At 40.2% G+C, this 21,010-nt stretch overlaps 1 protein-coding gene across 1 annotated transcript in view; it reads left to right on the forward strand.

The window, feature by feature from the left end:
• Positions 1–21,010, forward strand: part of LOC128732622 (protein sevenless) — a 91,488-nt gene that overhangs the window by 7,715 nt on the left and 62,763 nt on the right. The window lies entirely within an intron of this gene.

The following is a 21,010-nucleotide window of genomic DNA, read 5'->3' on the forward strand; positions in this document are numbered from 1 at the left end:
GATTTGCATTAAGGAAGACAAACTTTCTAACTAAAAGATGCAAGTATTTTTTTACATAAAAGCGCTGCCGGTCAGCGGGCGGGATTGTAGACACACACACACACACACACACACACACACACACACACACACACACACACACACACACACACACACACACACACACACACCCACACACACACACACACACCCACACACACACACACACACCCACACACACACACACACACCCACACACACACACACACACACCCACACACACACACACACACCCACACACACACACACACACCCACACACACACACACACACCCCACAGAACAGCTACTGGAGGAGTGGAAAGATGGGCTTATCTGCCCGACAGGCGACAAGTTCAGCTGTGAGAACTATCGAGCGAATATCGCGCTTAATGCGGCCTACAAAGTACTGTCCCAAATCATTTTCCGTCGACTATCGAACAGAGAACTTGTGGGAACTTATCAAGCCGACTTCATTTAGGGACGATCAACAACGGATCAAACACTTACACTGCAGCAGATTCTCCAAAAGGGCCGTGAATACAGAGTTCCCAGAGTACCGCTTGTTCGTTGACTTCAAAGCCGCATATGATACCATGGACCGAAAAGAGCTATGGAAGATAATGAACAGCAACCACAGGAAGCTCTTTCAACTGATTGATATACGGTGGATGGTACATAGTGCTGTGTAGGGATATCAGGTGGATTTTCGATGTCATTCGAATTACACCGAGGGATTCGTGAACGTGAAGGTGATGGTCTCTCATGCCTGTTGCTGTTCAATATAGAGGTGTAATGAACCGAGCGGATATCAACACGTGGGACATGATTTTCAACAAATACAGTCAACTGGTCTGCTTTGCCGGTGACATGGATATTATCGGTGGAACATCTGTGGTGGTGGCTGAACAGTACACCAGAGTAAAGCGCGAAAAGCAGAAAAGCTAGGTTAAAGGTAGATACGTCTAAAACAACGTACATGCTGGCCAGCAGAACCGAGGCCAACCGACGTCGCTTGGGCAGTAGCATATTGATCGCCGGCGATGAGTCGCACCGCTAACGGCGGACAAAGACACCAGCTGTGAGATTTTTTTTTCTCTAATAATACTTTATTTACAATTTATTTACATTTAATAGAAAATTTGTACTGTTTTTCTTTGCGTTCTTCTTTTTTGCTCCGAATTCTTAATCTACCTTAATTCTAAATTAGCTTTGAGGCCGTTTACCCGCGGCGGGCTCGGGGTTAATGACGCGCTTATACATGTTCACACACCCATCATTCATATCTTTCATACCAAAGAACTTGGGGGAAGGAGAATTTAACCTAACTTAACCTACTTAAACTGGATGTTAAACACCGATTACCCGCGGTAACTCGGGGTTAGTACACAACACAAATTTAATCTCTACATACGTTCAGAAAAGACTTGAAACTTTTAGCAAAACTTTCTTTATTATTCCATCGCACTTCTCGAATTCCTTCCTTGAATGCTGTCAAACAACTGGGGTCTGTTTTACCAAATTAACTTATATTGAATTTGATCGCTTCCAAAGTGATCCAGAGCGCTGCTTTGAATTTACAATCATTTTCGCCTATTTGTGAAGCTAATAACTCTTCAGGATCATCAATTTGTATTTTCATATGAGAATGAATTGCCGACTTTGTCCAATTCCAAATTTCCTTGGAAAAATCACACGATTTTATTCGATGCTTAAGGGTATCTAATCTACCACATAGGGTACAATACGGTGAATCAATCCCATTAATTCCATGGTTGAACATCTTGCTTCTGGTTGGGATCAAGTCATTGATCATTACATAAAAAGCTGTTTTGTGTTCCGATGAAAGAAAATTTTTGCTGAAATTTTCAAAATGAATTTCCCAACGGACGTTTGGTAATTCGATTTGTATTCGTGGAATGATATTTGTTTCGTTCAACAAATGACAGTAAATCAATTTAGTTGACGTCAATTCCGTATGTGTTTCTAAATTTTTTGCAAGGCCAAGCCATTCACGGGTATTTCGAGTTAAATTTCTGCTGTTTGCTAAATTCATCATGAAATTGTCGATTTTCTGGTTAGAATCATTTCCAGATTACAAAATGTTTTTAATGAAAAGACTTTTTATTTTAATCTCTATGTCTTCAAGTGCCAAACCACCTTTACACGTAGGAAGATTAGTTTCATTTCTTGCTATACAGTATAGAAGTATCCTTTCCAAAGGAAGATGTTACTCATCCTTTTTATTTGCGCGATATGCTTATTTGCTGGTGGGAAAATTTGAGCAATGTACCACAGTTTTGATAATATATATACATTAAGAATACATACTTTTTGCACAAGGTTAAGTTTTCTACGGGTGTGAAGTAAAATAGTTTATTTGAGCTTGTTGATCAATTTGTTGTAGTTTTGTTCAACTGTTTGCTCGAGATTCTGATATAAATCAACTCCTAAAATTTTTAGACTATTGACTTCTTGAATCACGTGAGGTCCAGAACGACAGTTGTTAAACCTCAAAAATTGAGATTTAACAAACTTCATTCTTATTTTAGCATAAATGCTAAAATAGTTGACAAGTTCAAGAACCCGATCAAACTCGTGATTGTTACGGATAAGAATGTTGATGTCATCCGCATAGGCAACTATCCTCACGAAATAATTGTCAATCAGACAACCATCAACATTGGAGTAAATCATTCTTATCAATGGTTCAATGTAAAGACAGAACAGTGCCATACTCAAGGGGCAACCTTGATGAACGAATTGATAGGAAAAGCATTTGTCAAAAATCCATTGAACAAAACTTTGGAGCTTGCGTTTTTGTACAGTCTTTTCAGACAATTAATGAATAACCCTGGGAAGCCAAATTTTTCTAAGATGGCCCACATAAAATCCTGGTCCACACGATCGAATGCTTTTTCGAGATCTATGCTTAAAAGTATTCCTTTGAAGTGACGAGACTGTTTTGATTTTAACAAGATATTCCGAAGAATTCGGAGGTTTTTGATACAGGATTGATTCTCGAGACAAGCAGATTGGCCCGGGCCAATAAGACCGCTCAACATAGGTTGCAGTCTAACCCACAATATTTTTGTGAACAGTTTACAGTCCGTATTAAGCATGCTGATTGGACGCCGGTTATTCAAATCATATTCATCACCCTTCTTGGGTATCAGCGTTAGAATTCCAGAAGAAAATAAACCAGGTGGATATTCACCGTTGCACAGATATGCATTGAATACTGATAAAATTTCATCTTTGACAGTTTCAAAAAAAGTTATGTAAAATTCGTATCCTAAACCATCTGGTCCCGGTGAAGACTTTTTAGAGACATTTTTTAAAACAAATTCTAATTCAGAAGATTCAATTTGTCTAACAAGTGACTCCTTTTCTTCATCGGTGAGCATATTGGTAATAAAACTTAACACGTTTTCATAATTCGTATTTGTGTTAGGTAGTTTGCAAAAGTTTTTCGAGAAGTGATCAAAGATAATGTTTTTCAATGTAGGAACATGGGAGGTTATCTTTCCATTAACACGAAGACTGATCATTTTAGATGATGTTAGTTTCGAAAGACTAGAAGTCGCCTGAAATAAACTCATTTTTTCATTTTCCAATATGTTACAAGCTTAGATAGTATGTGAGTAAAAAGTTAATTTGTTTTGCTCAATAGCCATAAGTTTAGATTTAACGATCTTCATTTCATCCAAAACCATATCCTCTTCTCTTTGTTTTTGAAATAATTCATTCAAACATTGATAATAAAAAATTTTTTCTCTGCAGATTTGTTGGTTAGTATTGAAACTTTCGGTCTTGAAGAAACGTTTGGTGTTAGATTTGAAATCGTTATTCCACCAGAAACTTATGTTTTGAAACGAATTGCGTGTTTTCAGAGTAGCGTATATTGAATTATACCTAGTTTTTACGTCTTCACTTTTCAGGTAATAAGAATTTAATTTCCAGTAGCCTCTACCCATAGAACGAATATTGTTTTCCTCTGAAATATTTAGTTTTATGAGTACAGCATGATGGTCGGAAAAGGCCAAAGGCATTGTAGTGACGTGTTGGACAAAGTTTATATAGTTATCGGAACCGTAGAAGCGATCTAAACGAGACTTCCTAGTACCCCTGACGAAAGTAAAATTTGTATTATTTCTTAATTTATACCTTTCTATATCTTTCAATCCAAGACTACTTGTGAGGTGTTTAAGACTATGGCAAGTGTTATTTGCTCCATTCGTGTCTGATGCTTCAAGTACACAATTAAAGTCACCCACCAAAACATTCTCCTTTCCATGAGCTAAATGAATCAAAATTTCATCAGCGAACAACTTATCCCTCTCTTTCTTGAAATTACTTCCGGAGTGTGCGTAAACATTAATGTAGTTTATTGAATCAATGCATATTGAAGATAAACGACCATTACAGTTAAGTACGATATCCGAATATTCCACACTATTTCTTAGTAGAATTCCCGTACCCTTCCCATCATCACTAATATTGACGATAGCCACATGGCTTTTCAAAAAACCAAAATTCTCGAAGGCTAGTTCCTGTACAAAGACATTATCTAAATCTTTATTCCATATGAAATCCCTTAGTAAGGATTTTTTAACGTCTGAGTTTATTGCATTTAAATTTACTGTTGCAATATTACGAATAAACGGCATGACGATCAGACGTTCAAGAAGGAAGCAAGAAGGGGAATATTATTTGAAACTACAATTGCGTTATCAGAGCGTCATTCAACCATTCCATAATCCAAACACACACATGATCGTATAGAATAGCATCTATACGATCAATCGTTCCAGAAAACAACCAAATAATACAAAGCATTGTTGATAATTTAATTATTTTTGTTCTTCTCCGTTCTTACCCGCACCCTTCACCGTACTTCGTGATCTCGATCGAGTCTCCAATGCGTCAAGCACGGTCGTTGCTGGATCGTCCAACCGTCCCTTTTTGGTCCTCGATCGACCCCTCACCATCGTAAACTCGCCGCCTGAGCTTTCGTCTGTAGATGATTGCATTGATCGTTTCATAGAATACTGGACACCGTCCATCTCATTTGTATTTGCTTCTTCATCGTGTTGAAGATTTCCATCTGATACTGCCACGTTCTGTATTCCTTTCATCTCGTCAGATTTCAAAGAAATTCCTTTGTTTTTCAAGGGCAACGACGTCATCTGCAGTGGCACTGCAAAATCGGTATCCGTTCGAGCGTTATTTGCCTTTGCACCAGCCACATCTATAGGAGCCAGACTGTTCGGTAGCTTTCATGGCCGCCATTTTTGGACAATTGACCTTGATATGACCTTCAGCCTTACAGAAAAAGCATCTGTTCTTCAGGCCATCATAATAAAGCCGTACCTTGTAGTGTGCGATGTACAAATTAGCCGGGATTTCCTTCGCTATTTCCATATGCACACCGCGAGTTCCACTGTAAACGCTGTAGCCACATTCAGCAGGGTAACGCTCGCGAACATGTTGTCGGATTGTACCGAATTGTCCCAGCACAGCAGCTATGTCCCTGTCCTCTGTCTCTGGCGGCAAATTGAATATCCTCACGTATCTGAATAGCCTGCTGGCAACTTCTAACTTGACGTAAATACATTGTCCATCATTGTACTCAAAACGGTACTGCTCTTCCATCTCACATACAAAATGGTTGAAACTCGTTTCGTCCAAGAACTTGATGTAGAAGCAACGATCATTCTCGTCTTTATAAATTGAATGCACACTTGCTGCTGGACTCTTTAAAACTTTTGCTGTGAACCGTAGTACGTCCAGATGAGCTGGTGCCTTAGCTCCATTTCCAAATACGATTTTCCAAGTATTTTTCCTGGTTTTATCCATTCTAAGCCTATTCAGCGAATAGATTCCGTTTAAAGGTTTTGTTCACACAATGTGTGAAAAGAAATACCAACGACTGATTTGAAGAGCACCTATCACAATGCGTGTTGTCTCAACAAAGTCCGAGCGCTAACTGTTTTTCTTCAATGGCTGTCAAGAACCTGCCAGAAGATTCGGAGGCTTATTAGCAGCGGAACTCGTGCTTACTATGGACTGCATAAGCAATTACGGTCGAGCAGACTAAGCCATCGTACGAAGTGTAGCTTGTACAAGACGCTTATTAGACTAGTTGTTCTCTACGGGCATGAAACATGGACGAGTGCTAAGAACGATCTTCGGTGGTGTACAGGAGGAGGAGGCTGAACCCTGAACTCAGTATCTAAAAGGTGGCTAAAGCTGGACGGATACGATGGGCAGAGCATGTTGCAAGAATGCCGGACAACTACCCTGCAAAGATGGTAGGAACAAGACGACCAGGGGCGCAGCTAGCAGGATGGTTAGACCAGGTGGGGCGAGATCTGGCGTAGAGTACACGGTGTTCGAGGAATTAACTGCAGAAACCTTGTTCAACAGGCTTTTTCTTATGATGGCAAACCAAATAAGTAACTAGGTAAATATGGGGTTCTAAACAGATTTGCTAAAGAAACTTAATTAGCTTTCGGAGTAACTTTAGCAATGGACCAACCTTTTTGTCCCAAATAAATTAGTGTTCTACCGTATTCACTGGCTGTTAGCTATCAATAAATAATTCGCTGTCACCTTTCTACTCGTTGAAAATTTATGCCAAAGCCAGTTGAAACTCGATAAACAAGTACAACACTGGTACTGGCACTGGCTCGGGCGGCGAGCAGGAAGGATGTATCCGGTAGTTATTTAATCATAATCAAACTCACAAGCTCACGACGCACGGTGACCAACCGACAACGGTTAGCCGTTCGGCCGGTTGGTCGGGCCGGAGCAGATCATCACCATCATCTACCTATGGAATATCGCAGCAAAGCGATCCGGTTGGTTTTTTTTTCGCAACTTTGTTCAACTCTGTTATTGTTTTGGTATCGCCCGGAGAATCTTGCCCACGAATTAGTGCATATCACCATATTTGCGAGCTTGCGAGATTACACGCACACAAACGGCAACCACCGCGCGGAGCGCGGAGTTCTCGGAAAAACTTGCTCGAGTTCCGTTGGTTGATGGTAAATAAAATTTCGCTATCATTTCGTGTGTCATGATGGCACGTCCGGCACGACATGGCCGGGCCGGCCCGGTACTTAGCTCCCGCTGCATGCAGCTAGGGCTGGAAGCTAAACTATGTCACATCGCATTCGTTGTTATGATTGCCTTCATTGTCCATTAAAGTGCGATCAAAATAGAGGCGACCATGCAGTCAGAAAGTGGATTTGTCAATGTGGTCGTGTACTAGAACGGGGTTTGCGGTGTGCGTCTGTGTGTGTCATCGTTACACATGGTTGGCCATGACAGAATTGTTTTCTGTCAGGTGTTGGAGTAGAAAAAAATTCTATCAATAGGGTATGGTACGCATTTCATTACTTCGGGCTCAATTAACCGCTTGACCCGGACACCGGCAACCGGTCGCCGTCGTTCTCCAACAATTGAATTAAAAAACATTGACATCCGATGAGAAACATCGACAGAGACAGAGACACCGATGGAGCAGTAGCGGTCGATTCTAATCAATTTGCCTTCTATACTAACTGGATCTAAAGTGGACATATGTATCGTTCGTATTGGCAGCGGCACGCCGCTTACTGCGATGATCTGTGAACTGTCATATCAACGACACGAGGGACGCTGCAACTCTAGTAAATGTTCTATTCAGATCGTTAAAGTCTCGGTTTTAATTTCCGACAAACAAGCAGCAGAAACGAATTGTTTGACTCACTCATTTTGTCTGTATAAAGGGCAAGTTTGAAATAGTTGACTCAACCATTGTGTTGGGATTTGTTTAACTGTCAAGTGGACAGGCAAATTAAGTTTACTGGGCATTACTTGTTGTTTTACAGAAACCAAGCCCACCGCGTTTGCAGAAGAAATTGCAATAACGTATGTACAAAAAAATGGAACCGCATCGCAAATAACATCCTTTTGTTTGGCTGTCGCTCGCTCCACCGCGCCCCTTCTGGTCCGGTGGTGCAGAGAACGGCCACAGTTCAATCATAAATTATTTTAAAATTAGTCTTGCACAGTAGCAGAAGCGGCAGCAGCATCCGACGCAGGCAGACGGAAGGAGCTCAACGACGCAACGGTGGAATCGGAAGTAGGAGGGGCAACTTAAAAAAAAAACAGTAAAGATCTATTATCTTGCACTTTTCGTCTTTCATTTGTTCGTTCGACCGCACAGCTGACCGCCCTCGCCACGCCAGAGTGAAGACACCGCCGCAACGACCAGTTAGCCTTGCACGTTCAACTTTAGTTATTATTTATAGAAGAAAAGTCGCATTCCTCCATTGTGTCAATCGGTTTTCGAGCTGATGAATGTGGGTCAGATTGGTGCGAATGTTTAATTGTAAATTTGCCCACCTCCCACATGCGGCTAATTTAACCACCAACGCAAGCTACGAACGTCATAAAATGAAAATTTAACTCACAATTTTTTCAAATGTGATTTCGCGTGTACATCACAATGTCACTGAACTTGAAATTGCATCGCAGGCGCAGCAATGTTTGTCGAATTTTGACAGCAGGCAGCGTCATTCATCAATCAGTCGAGCGAGCGAAAATCGACAAAATTAACCCCACGAACGAAGGACCGTCCGTGTGCGCTTTCCTTCTGCAGTAAAACTGTCCCGTCCGTCCGTCCGTCCGTCCGGACGGGACGGGACGGACCAAGCCGACCAAGCATTCTCGTATTTATGATGAGCTTCAATTGCAAATTGCAGCACAGAATACGGTTGTAAATTTGCACTTCCTGTGGGTGCGCAGCACAATTTCGGTTACCGCGCGATAAGCATCATCATCATCATCATTGTCAGCATCGTCGGAATATATGTCGGCTGTGATGGGTAAGTTCGACTGTACTTTTAGGTTAGAATTTCCTTATCCGTTTCTTTCGGTGATGCGTCAGTCACCCTGTCTTTTGAGAAAGACGTTCTTCGAACGTCCATCGAACAGCAGGGAACAGTGCAACAACTGCACTGTAAGATTTTATACCGAAAAACCGATGACAGTTTGTGTTGCTAAATTTTGACATCTTCATCGCGGGATACATTTGCCGTCAGCAAAAAAAAAACGAAGCAGCTCAGCTAAAGCACATGTGCGACGTTTTTTGTGTACTATTTTGCGTCTCCAGTGACAAATAATTGTGTCACAAATGTGACATAGAAGCCTCTCCCTACTCCCTGCATAGGACAAATGTTAGAAATTAGAGCGCCAGCAGTTGTTATCGCTTTTTCCACTTTAAACCAAAATTAGAAGATTATAGGGTTATGTACGTACATGCGGACGAGTTTAATATTAGTTTTTTGTTCTCCTATCTTTCATCTGCAGCAAGTGCGGTTTTATGATTAGGCTAATGGCGCTAGTAGGGTATTTCTGAGAACTTCAGTGAATTTTAGGACGTCCAAACTACGTAGAGTCCACGACGGACGAGAAGTAAAGCGACAACATTTGGTCAGATGAATCCGCTTGGTTATAGCTTTTTTTTTGTCTCAATCTGTTAGCAACAACAACATGTGGTTTTGTGGAGAAAAATTCACCGAACCAGTAGGTAATAAAATTTCAAACTCTATCATTAATTATGATATTTCGGAACATTATTTAAATTCAGACAGTGATGCATTTGATGTCATCTAAATCGGTTCAATTTCGACCTCCAACCAACCAAAGACATTGGCTCATTTAGTGGAAACTGCATCACACAGTGGGATGGATTCAGGAAAAGTAAGACCTGTATGATGGTTGGTAAATGGCAGAGTAATACGTACTGTGCTTCGGTAAATTTTTTTAGCACAAACACCTGGAAAATCCAGAGTGGTCTGGATTTAAATTGACGAAAGTGCTAAAAACGTCAAAAACAACAGTGTGCAATGTTCTAAAAGGTTATATAAGAAGAACCTAGGTGTGGAAAGGCGGCAAAGAACTATTAAAAAGCTAGCTGTCACTACTGTAAAGTGATGCTAGAGTGGTATGACCCACTGGAAAATTTTGGGCAATTGTCAAACGACTTCGGCGAAGCGGAGGGATAGTCAACCACGATAAAAAAAATTAAAAGTGGAAGAAACATGCTGATCTTAAACAGTCGTATCTTCAACTGTGCAGAGTATGATTAGTTCTATTAAGAAAAAAGTTCGAGATTTTATCAGAATCAGAGAAAGGCAATAATATAGTACTGTGTGAAACTTAAAGCTGAATAAAAATACTGAATCCAGTCATTTAGGAGGTTTTCTGCGATACTCCAGTCCCGAGTAATAGATTGTTCTATGCATCCAAATTTACTTTTAACCAGGCTTATCCGCTTGGTCGTTGAAAGATCGCGCATTGTACTTTGTGTAACGCTAGACGTCAATACGGTTTGATCAGCGCCAACGCTACACAAAATATCGGTGAGTACCGGATACTCTCGAAATGCGAAGTGAAGCACCTTGGAGTCATGATGGAAGACAGACTTAATTTCAATAACCACGTCGATCTGCGAGAAGGCTGTGAAGACAACCGCTGCATTGTCCAGGATCATACCCAACAATTCTGCCATAACCAAGCAACGGTAAGAGACGGCTGTTAGGAATCGGATCTATATCGATTCTCCGGTACGGAGACCCCGCTTGGATAGAAGCGCTTAAAACGAAACGCAACTTAACTAATTTGTGTGCAGAACGTTCAGGCTTATGGCAATGCCAGTGTGACCAGTGCATACAGAGTCATTCTTGGACGCAGTTAGTAGCGTCATATCCGGAATGACCCCTATCGGCCTTATCAGTAGTATCTGAAAACAGTGAGTGCTACTAGCAAAAAAGCGTCTGAGAATACATAAGAGAGCACCGATTCGGTCATGCAGCGTCGTCCTTCTGCGTGGCATGCCAGGAAACTGAAGAACCATTATGACAGAGCTACAAAAATGGAGGAAGGATCAAAGAACAGATGGGGGTGGGTAGATTCCAATTACAGTCAAATAGAGGTCATAATATGCTTACACGTGGAGTAACTAAGAGTGGTTACGTAAAAGAAATCCTGCTAGGGTGGCCATGAGGAGATGGAAATCATGACGTTCGCCATCTCTGGATCGGTTCACGTCTCGACAAGTCTACGGAACAATGTATAGATACAGCCTCCCCCCGAAGTAATACTTAACGGTAGTTCCGACCTGATTTAGGTTAGGCGCCCGTGAGGGTTTTAGTCCTCACACTCAAACATTGCAGTTCCCAAGTAGCACTTGTAACTAATTATAAAAATAAAAAAATAAAAAATACTTGTAACGAGTTAGGTTACATAAAATTTAAAATAGTTACTTTTTAGTTTTCTAGTAACAAAAATCTCAAAAAGTTACCAGGTAGTTACCAAATGACCAAATTGAAACTTTTTTTCGAACTGTCAACTACTTGGTCGTCGCAAAACAGTCACCTTTCAGTTACGAGTTACCAAATAGTTATCAAGTGACACAAATGAAACCTTTTTCCACTCAACTTGCTGGTCGCAAAACAGTTAATTTTCCGTTACGAGCAGTTACGAAGTCAAAAAGATCTCAAGAATTTTACTAATGGTAAAGATAAACAATTGGTACACGGGTTGTAAAATGCTCTTGTAAATGCGTTTACTTACTAAATTGATGGTACTTGGAATCTTCTCCGCACTGATTGGTATTAAGTAAACAAATTTTGATTATTCTCAAACGTCAAAACGATCAAGTTACATCGAAACGAAACCGGCAATGAAACTAGGTTACAGTGTAACTTAGAAATGACGACATAAGAAATATTTTAGTTATTTGGTGACCACAACAGATTTAATATTGGTTACCGTAATCAATAGCGTAACCAGGTCGAATGCAAAGGTTACGTGCAACTAGAATGTGACTAAAATGTAACCTTCTATGATTAACACTGCTGGCTGGTAAACTGTTTTATTCAAACTGAAACTATTCTTTGATATTAAACACTTTCTTTTCACAACAATCACTAAAAAACACCTTTTCCCGATATCTATTAACAATGTCTGCTTAAAATCATTTCATGTGCAATATGCCGAAAACAACACAAAATTTCAAGGATGATGGTATAGTAGTTAAAACGAAAGGCAAAATGGCTATGAATTTTGCTAAGTGATGGTGAAAACAATTTATTTTTTAATGATTTCTAGGTGAATGCTCCACTAATTCATTATTGCTAAGAATAAATTTAAAAAATCAGAAAGTTAAAATTAAAATTTCTATATTTGTACATATTTGTTTTTCAAAAAATCAATTTTTAAAGAAGTAAGTAACGAAATGCTAGATTAAATAAGAGCGCGTGAATTTTTCAAAGCTAGAATCATGCATTTCACCATAAATTTGAAACTGCATTAAAATTTGTGTTGAAATAACAAGCGAAATTTATACACTATTCTATATTCAACAGTTAAATTTACTGCTTGACGTTGACAGCCATAGATTTAAATAATTTTCTTGTATTCTAGCAATATTGTAACCTGCTGCATTGTTTTCGCTATGCAATAAAAGTTTCAAGATAACTAATTTGCCACCAATTGAAAGTCAGTTTACAGTTTATGTGTAACTTCAATAGTAACCATTTTGTAACTATACATGTTACATATTGGTTACTGAGTAACTGTAAATGTAACCATGTTTAGTTACATAAGTTGCGCTATTTCAGTTACACAACTGTTTAACATTTAACATTTTAAGTTACTGTAACCGAAGTTTTACATTTAAATTTGTCGCATATCAGCCGCTGCGACTGAATTGTGACAATGTGTGCTACTTGGGTTGCATAAGTGGCAGCGGAACAAAAAGTGGGCGCTAAACGGGGAGGATGGTGTAACATCATGTCGTTTTAATTTTCCCAAGCAACGGTAAGAGACGCGCTGGCAGCCGATTCCGCACTTTCTCTCTGTGCCGGTTTCACGCTACCGGCAACTACCTAGATAATAGATCGTATGAATAAAGGATTAGAGCAAATGCTCCCATACGATTTAAACAGGAAAAGCAAAGCAGACTGTTGTATTCGTACGGCCTAATGTGTCATTAACACACATTGCACATTCCAGGAAATTCTTCTAATATGCTTTAACTACCAGGATGCTACATCCTCCCCCTGCCAAAAATGTACAATTCGATATATGATATTATTACAGGTTAATTATTGAATTACATTGCTGGTGCGGTCTTCAAATTATTCTTGTTCGTTATATTGAAATTCGTTTGCTCTCATACATAGCTCAGTTACTTCCTTTATTAGGACATGCATAATAGTTACAGTATCTACAATATCTTGTCATTGATACAAAATACTGTTGATATCCAGAACCACAGTGGTACACAGTACCTTGATGAAGTCAATAATCATAACTCGTGATATTGTTCCTATCCAACGTTTCACCTTTTTATAAACATCAGCATTAAACTCACCTCGACTCATAGATGTTGGTCTTGGGCTTTTATCGACTCAACCCTTACCAATATTTTTCAAATTCAACCTCAATATGCTTTGGCCATGGAATTTTCTCGACTCAGCTCAACCTTAATATGGGTCATTCCACGACAAATGACCAACAAAAAGTACAAACTTGTAATCATTCTTCTTCGATTTGAACCAAACTTAGTCAGATCGTTCGTTTCAGGTCAGCAAGAAAAATCCTAAGTTTGGTCCATTTCGATTAATTGAAGTACCTCCATTTTTAAAGAAAAGACACGTTTACGTCAAATCTTGTTATTTTCTTTTGCTTAAAACTGGAGCTACTCCCAATTATCAAAGGGACGTTCTATCGGCACCAAACTTAGGATTTTTTCTTGCTGACCTGAAACGAACAATCTGACTAAATTTGCGTAAATCCGAGAAGGCCGATTACAGGGCACGCGGACACTTGACGTGAAATGACCCATATAGTGATTTGTGATCCAGTGATTTTCACAAAATAAACGCCAGCCGAAGCAAATCCGCACTTGGAAGCTGTCTACCGGCTCCGACACTTTCTGTGCCGGCTAAAAGCTACCGACCACCACTTAAATAGTGTACCCTTAACAGATATTACACATTCCAGGCAAATACTCTAACATGCTTTGAATACTAAGACAAATGGGAGCTGTGGAGATCTAGTAAAGGGTGGGCCAAACATGTCAACTTTTGCTGCGATCATGATTGAAGATCTACCTTGAATTTGGTAAACCGCGAGGAGAACTAATCAAGCAAATGGAACCAAATTTGGCATGTTGGGGAGGGGGCATAAATTTATTTTATGATGGTTTGAGACTCCTCACTCCTGTAGTAGAAGGATGAGGACGCTCATACAAATAAAACAGAAATTTTTGCGCATGTGCCATATTTTTTGCTATGTAACAAGCGGTAAGCTGTGAAAGTAAACTAGTAAAACCTTCTCGTAGCAAAAGACAGTGAAACGACGCCGCTTACTTAATTGCCTAATGCCATTCATGTCAAAAGAGAAGCACATTCGAATGGTACGTCATATTTGCGATGAACCTGCTTTGGCTTTAATGTTAATTGTAACCAATGGGCCTTTTAAAGGCCACAAACGAGTTAAAGTAAGATTATTGAAACATGTCAAGCTACGCATAATCATATTCAATACAATAATCTGTGGGCTGGTCATTCATTACTATTTCAACCTTTATGATGCACACAAGTGATTTTTAAAAGGAATCTCAATGCCTCGATGGTTGCAGGCGTTATACTTATGAACCCCCGTTCACGTATTTTCAAATCCACCATTGCATTCAATTAAGAATTGAATCTGAATATTTCGCTCTTCTCTTTTAAACATTCACTTAAACAATGGCACTCACAGATTCTTATAAACATACATATGCCAGAAATGCAGTTTAGATTAGTCCTTGATCTAATGATCTGATATAGTCCTACGTCACCCATTCGTACAACCCTTTGGGCTGTATACCTTGTAGTTTTTTCTAAAATCACGTTAAAACTATGATGGCGTCTTTTCCAACCAATCACGAAGTAAGAATTTCCAGTTGGACAACGCTTCTATATTTTCAATTTTTCAATAGTACGTACTTTGAAATCAATAGATTTCATTATCGGTGTGGATGCGTAGAAGATTTGCCGATCGATTGGTGTAAAAATATTTAAAATCGATCTGGAAACCGCTAAGCTATTACCTACGCTCAAAATCTTTCACATTTTTGTGACGCTAATATTTTTTTAGATTTTTTGGAATGACACTTTCTCCCAAACCTTACCGTAAGACGTAGTGCTACGTCAAAAATTAAAAATGGAAAATGAATCCTTGCTTGGTATTCAACTTATCAGCAAAATTTAATTCTAATCAAAAATAGTCGAAACAAACCGTTTAGTTATTTGAGCTGAAAATACTCCATCGTCTGTTTGCATCTTTCCAGAGTTTTGTTGTCACTTTTGTCACTTGCCGCTTTTGGTTACTTTCGATGGCGTCTTTTGGTTGTCATTTGTTGTATCTTTGAGCATTTTTTTGGCGCTGCCGTTTTGTCGTGCGTCGCTTTATTGCCTTTTATGCTTAGGCTTTTCGTCGATTTTTATTATCTTTTTTCACAATTTTGTGTTACTTCTGTTAAGTTCTATTCGTTGTATTTTCGTCGAAATTTGTCCGTTTCTAACGTATTTTCGCCTACTTGTCATCATTTTTGCGTGACCTTTTCGTCGTTTTTTCACCACCTTTTTTGCGTCATTTGTCATCTCTTTGTAGTCACTCCTTCGTATTCGACGTCATTTTATCATCTCTCTGTTGTACTTTGGTCCTATTTTTAGAGCCATTTTCCAATCTTTTCACCCTATCTTCATCTTCTGTTAGTCATTTTTAGACCCCAGTTATAGGATTTTTATCGCTTTTTCGGCGGCCCTTTTGTTTCTTTTGCGTCTTTTTTGTTACGGCTTTGGCGTTTTCGAATTCATCGCCTTTTGTCGCCGTTCCGCTTCCGCTGTGTTTTGGTTGTCTTTTTGCCATTATTTGCCATTTTTTCGCCTTCCTGTTTGTTGTCAAGATAACAAAACCTTTGATTTGAAAAAGTTTAACCTTTCCGTCGTCTATTTTTGCAGGTTCTGTCGCTTTTATCAAACGCCTTTTTGTTGTTTTTGTCGTTATTGGTCGTATTTTTTGTCGCTGATTTTGCGTCTTTTTGTTGGCTTTCTAACATATTTTCATGTTATTTCACTCGCAGTTGTTTTATCTTGCGTCAACCTTTCTCCGAATTTTCGTCATCTTTTCATCAGTTTTTTGTTATCTTTTTATAGCATTTTTGTCGTCTTTACGCCGTGTCAGTGTCTTTTCTTCGTATTTTATTCATCTTTTTACCACCTTTTGACGTCAAGTAGGGGGTCATTCCTAAAAATTCTAAAAACGGACGATCAGGTTTTAAGCGCTAATAACTCAGTCATTTTTCAACCAATCCGATGGATATTTATATCACTCGGTTAGAAATCTTTCTACGAATTGAACAATATAATGAAAACAATTTATTTTTGAAAATGCACTATTGGTAAATGCATAAACTTAAACCATCGTCAATTTTTTTTATTTAGAGTGGTTTTAACCCATCGTCGAAATTGATGAGACAATCTATCACGTATAAGCACGTTTTTGCTTCCCAGGTATGGGACGACAATCGCATACAGCAGCTGCGATTTCATTCGTTTCCATTTCCGAAAAACAGTGACCAGGTCTTCCCGTTCCAATAGGTCACGGACTATGTCCCTAATATCAACTGAAACGAATTTGATGTCCTGAACGTAAAATGTGCAACCATCTTTCACGTTCAACACCAGGCATCGACATTCTGTTGGAATCTAATCAAAATCGAAGTATTTTGCGAAAATTTAGGTGGCGGTCCATAAAATGTGTTCTATTCCCATGCAGCAATGTGAGTTTTATTGCACTCTTATGGCGGTTTTCATTACAAATTTTGGTCTAAAAAGATGGCATTTAAGACCAAAATTTGTCATGAAAACTGCCATAAGAGTGCAATAAAACCCAAATTGTTACTTGGGTAGTTAAATATTGAAACGATGTTTTGTTTTTGGTGGTTTTATTCCAACATTTTTAAGGAAACTAAAATTTTATTACAAATCCATTTGTTTTTTTGCTGTTGTTCAACGTTGTTTTGATGTAACAGGATTTGTTAAAGTACGTTAGATGGGTCACGTAAGGGTGGGAAAATAAGCCAAAAACAAGAAAAAAAAAGAAGAAAATCAGACGGGAGAAAAAAAACGAGACATCGAGAAAAGAATAAAGAATTTGAGAAAGGAAAAAACCAAACAGAAAAAAAACTAGGCAGTTAAAAGGGGAAAACCGAAACAGATGAAGACGAAAAATGAGAGGGAGATAAAAAAAAGTAAGAAAAGGATGAAAATTGGAAAAGAGTAACAGAAAAGGGAAGAGAAAAGACGAGAAAGCAAATTGCAAAAAAATAGTGAAAAGCAAGAGAAAACACAGGACTGAAAATAAGAACAAAATGGGACAGAAAAGAAGAAAAACAGGAAAAACGGAACTGGAAAAGAGAAAAAAATGGGAACTGAAAAGAGATAAAATGTAAGAGAGACGAAAAATGTCAATCCCAGCTTCAAGTGAAACTACGTGTCTAATTCCGTGTCTTTAGACCAAACCTCGTATTTTTAGAAATGCGATCAAGCATAAAACGGTGGTTCTACAATTGATGCAGGGACGGTAGGGGAAAGTAATGAAAAATGGTTTGGAAGGAGGGGAAGAGCGGAAAAGAAAGAAGGGGAGGGATATTGGTAGCTACGCTTAACAAGTTGTCGTTGTGACTCCTATCTTTTGTCCAATACTGGAAGGTGCATAGGTCGAACCAAGCTATAATCTAAGATTATAACTGGATTTGAACCCACAACACCCGCCAGGGCATGTGGCTCGCTGGTACCCGTGTAGCAATGAACCACAGGGGCGCAAGACAAAAGGAGAATGCGCAACCCCCTTGTTAAAGTAGCGACGTATTTGGTTGGGCTATTTTTAGACACAAATTGCGCCTCTTCCTCAGTCAACTGTAGAAACCATCGACCGAGAAGTTTTAATCTAACTTGTTTTTACTGTCAGGACGACGACACTATGCAGGCCCTTACGACTTGCAAGGTACTGCGCGTGACGCTGTTCGTCTGTCAGCGTGTTAGCCGCAATTCTCAGCACGGGTTTTCGGAGAAAGGTTCCGTTCCTATGAATAGACCAAACTCGTGTTTTTAGTCTTCGACCTTGAAATGCGGTCAGGCATTAATATTAATATTAGTTGAAACGGTGGTTCTACAATTGATGGAGGGACGGTAGGGGAAAGTAATGAAAAATTTTTGGAGTGGTTTGGAAAGAGTGGGAAGGGGGGGGGGAGTTAATTTCAAATATAATTCCAAGTCTAATCTCAAGTTCAATTTTAATCCAATTTACGTCCATTTTAAAGCCAGTGGCCGGCCCTCCGTAGTCTCGCAACTTTTGCCAGGTGTACGTTGGGAATCTCTCCAAGTAGTGCCTGCAACGCTTGGGTTATACGCCTACGCCACTATCCGCCCCTATAAAGCCTGCCTGATGCTGTCCTATGACATCTCTTACTATTGTGGATAGACGACGTAACAAAAGCTGGGAAAGCACCTTGTGGCTTTGATTAGTGTAATGCCGCGGTAATTACAACAATCTAAAAACGAAATAATCTCAGACACGGTTTTCAACACGAATGGTAATCAACTAGATACGTACGGTACTGAAACCTGTCTGCTCCGCGTTCCATATTCGTCTCGGGGTACTGTTATAAATCTCTTGGAGGAACTCCAAGTAAAAGCGGTCAACACTGGATCGGTTAAACCCGTTCAATCGAGCAAAAGTCGGCGGCTCTGGTGACCTTAGTAAAATTCCATGTTTCTTCAGAAATTCCGTCAATCAATGACATCCCACGAATTGTTTGTTCCAACAGAAAGGAAAGGACTCACTTGGTTGTTCTTCGCTAGTTGAAATGCTAGGCCCTGCAGTTCTCCTCTTGTCACTAGCCCTAGGAAATATTGGTTCACTTCCAGGACCTACCTTTGTAATTCTTCTTCCTGTACAGTATTTAGGACAGGAGAGATACTTTCAGTGCAGCCTCCGTTCAATGCCGACGGTCGGTTTCTTTCAGTTTCGCGGTATCTTGACTGGTTCTTTCAGAACAGATCAGAATTAAAACAACACTGTGCTTTTTACCAACGAACGTTTTGACGTTTGTCTACACGCGCGCGGGCTACTAGATCCAAGAACGTTTGGTTGCACTTCAAGCGTTTTGTTTAGTAAATTCGTGCTTCTCATAGGTCGTGGCGGCTTTTGACCCGCCTCGACTTGTTCCGTAAAACTTTAGGCAAACAAAACAAAGGTTGTGGTTTTTTCGCCATAATAAAGGAATAGACTTTTCCTGTTCGATCGAATCAATAGGCTCCATCAAAGCTGACGCGTTATTTCTTCCAGGATATGAATCAATTCCAGTGAAAACACAGGAAATATTCGACCCCACACTGGAAAACCGCACTTTCCCATGACCGAGGACCTCGACTTCATAACCTGTGGTGGTCGGTTGTTAGTCAGGCAATTAATTCAAATTAAATCGTTTCGCAAAATGCGGATCAGGAACCGCACAGGGAATGACCAAAAAAAATAAAAGAGCGACCACACGGAAACTTACCCTACCGCAATTTGATGAAAAAAAAGAAACTAATAAAAAAGCACTCAGCAGGAACCTGACTCGATACCGCCACCGTCGTCACCAGGACGGGAACAAGTGCATAATGAAAACAAATCGACGAATTAAATCGAAAGTGGAACAACAATGAAACAACGAAAAAAAACGGACTTCCCAGTCGGAGTCAGAGAGACACATTGCACAAATAAAAACTATAAGGAAGGGGTCGTCGTAACGAAGTAGAAGGAAACACACAGGACACGTAATAAGCGTGCGAACTGATGAACGGGGGCAGAGGAGAAGACCTCTTCGTCCGTTTTGACTGACGGGCTGGCCCTTCGTTGTTCCGTTGTTCCGCCAGCGAAGGCAGCGGAAATTAACTGACAGAAAACGGAATGCAGGACAATTATTGCGCTCAGAAAGGAGTGACCCTTCCGATGGAAGGGTTCACTTAATGACTTGAAACTATAGTTTCGCTCAACAAGTGTTGTCAACTTCGATCACATCTAAGCAAGCCAGAGTTTATTACATTGAACGTCACAAAGTGATGAAGTTTATTTACAGAATTTAGTCGAACAGAAAAAGCGGGAAAAACTCTCCCGTTGCATTGTGTGCTGAAGCTGGGGGTACTTGCTCAGCACTTGGTGCAGCTCATAAATGTGAACCATTTAGAACCGTGGTCGGCCTGCCGCACAGCGGCAGCGTAAGGCACGCCAAGTCCATGCGTTATAAATTCTAATTGACCCTAAACTAAATCTTCCGGTCCGGATCAGTGCCGGAGCAGCATGGAGAGTCAGCGAAAAAAAGCAAGCGGACCGTTTTTCGATGTGCTCGGTGGATTGGAGGCACTCCCCAGCGTTGGAATAATGATTTTCTGACTTTTTCTGGGGTGCTATAAAATTATAGCATGCAGCTCGTTTTTTTTATGGCACGTGATAATTGACGAGTAAAAAGAGACGCGATGCAGCTGCAACCAACGGTTGCCTTCCGAGGGTTCTAATTAGACCTCACGGAGGCCCTTGGACGGCGTGATTCGCCTGACCGAGGCGAGGATGCTTTCCGCTGCTGCGCCGCCGCCGCGCCGTAGTCAAACCGGTAAGCTAATATTGTTCCAGCTAATTGATGAAAGCAAGCAGTGCCTAGTGGGGAGGGAAAAGCATAATCAACAAAATGAGAAGCGCTTTATGGTTGCGCTAGGTTGCCTCCCCCGGTCGCAACGGTAAAAAACGATGACGGACGCCCGGGAGCAAGTGTAGCAACGACTTTCCGCACGCGTGATCTTCCCGGCCGTGGCCGACCGAGATGTGCGCACCACTTCCCA

Source organism: Sabethes cyaneus, chromosome 1, assembly GCF_943734655.1.
Source record: "Sabethes cyaneus chromosome 1, idSabCyanKW18_F2, whole genome shotgun sequence".
In the NCBI taxonomy this organism is placed as follows: domain Eukaryota; kingdom Metazoa; phylum Arthropoda; class Insecta; order Diptera; family Culicidae; genus Sabethes; species Sabethes cyaneus.